Raw genomic sequence first — 1,922 nt, 5'->3', positions numbered from 1 at the left:
AAGCTAAATAATATAAACTATATAGAGAATTATAACCGCTACTAGTACTAGAGAAACTATAGGATTCGATAGCTTTTAATTATATTATAAAGCTACTACTATTAAAAGAACCTATAACTAACGTTAAGTATAATAGTATATTTATTATTACCGATAAACTAATAAAGTATAGGTACTTCTTACTATATAAAGAAGTAAGTAATATAAAAGAGCTAGTTTATATATTCCTATAAATAATTATTAGTAATTATAGACTACTAAATAAGATTATCTTTAATAAAGGAAGTATATTTATAGCTAAATTTTAGTAAGCTCTTATAGTATAATTAAGGACGAAATATAAGCTTAGTATAGCTTATTACTTATAAATAGATAAATAAATAAAACGACTTAACTAAACGCTTAAATAATATCTACGATACTATATTAGCTATAAATAAAACGATTAAGTTAAATAGCTACTAATAGTATAACTAGCTTATAATAGCTTAGTTATAGAAATAACTAAGCTCTTACTAGTATATATTAATTATAGATATAACCTAGAAGTATTTAAGGTTACTTAATAAGGACTATAAGCGGAACGAGTAATATTATAAGTAGATTAGCTATAAAAATTATAAAAAGAAATATAATAAGAACTTTAATTCGTTAAAGAACGAATATTTACTTACTATAATTAGAAAAGATTATAGGGACTAATCTTTTAAGAGGGAGATATAGTCTACCTCGTATAACGAAATATTAAAATAAAATAACTAAGCAATAAATTAGATTTTAAGAAACTTAGACCGTTGAAGGTTAAGAAAACTATTTTAAAAGTTAACTACGAACTTTCGCTACTAATAATAATACGGATATACCTAATATTTTATATCTTATTATTTAAACTAGCGCTATAAAACGCTAAACTATAGGAAAAGATTAAAGTTAACGACAATTAAGAATATAAAGTAGAATAAATACTAAATATAAGAAAATAAGGTTAGTAATAAGAATACCTTATTAAGTAAAAGGGATATAGACTAAAGGAAAATACCTAGGAACTACTTAAGTACTTAACCTACTACGGTTCTTTACTTCGATAGTTCTACTAGTAAAATCTACTCTAGGCATCGTAAAATCGCTTAATATACTAATAGCATTCTAATTAATTATATTAAATCTACGTATAGACTAAATATCGACTACTGCTTTAGATTATTAGCGCTTAGCCTCGTTAAGGTTATCTAAGGAACGAAGGCCTTAATAGACTATCTCGGTACCCTTTATTTTTAGCTAGCGCTTTTAATAGTAAAGCCGCGCTAAACGAGCTAAGGCTTTATTTAGGTCGGCTTAAGCTTTTAATATTCGCTCCTTAGTAATTTCTTCTTCTTTATTTAATTAATCGGACTCTAGATTTATTTAAGATACTAAGAAATACGTTAGCTATAAATAATAGGTAGGATAACGAAGTTACCTATAAGAGCTAATCGCTACGCCCGACGTATCGTAGGAACGACCCCGCCGTATATATTCGGTATACTTAGAAGATTTCTCTAGTATTTTATAGGGGAAGCCGCGCAATAAATAAAAAGAATATAGTATAACGTCGAAACTAAAACGATTAATAGACTTAGCTAAATAAATACGCTTAAGGGTCTTATAAGAACGATCTTTCGATACGTAATTAGATATACTATTAGTAGTATATCCTAAGGGATAGAAAGGACGAAACAGGGAATATATATACGCGCGATAAGGGTATATTTATATACGGCGGCTAAGGTAGTAGTAGGTCTTATAGATAAGACTAAAAGGAGGGGAGATATTATATTACGACTACGGTTAGCGGGCCGTAGGAGAGCCGGCTACGTTTACGTAATAAGGCGGCTTAAAATAATAGTCGGGATAAGAAGTTACTTAGGCTTAGCTTACCTAGA

The sequence above is a fragment of the Hirsutella rhossiliensis genome (genome assembly GCF_020360975.1).
Source record: "Hirsutella rhossiliensis strain HR02 chromosome Unknown scaffold00017, whole genome shotgun sequence".
NCBI classification, from domain to species: Eukaryota; Fungi; Ascomycota; class Sordariomycetes; order Hypocreales; family Ophiocordycipitaceae; genus Hirsutella; species Hirsutella rhossiliensis.
This window is presented reverse-complemented; position numbering follows the sequence as displayed.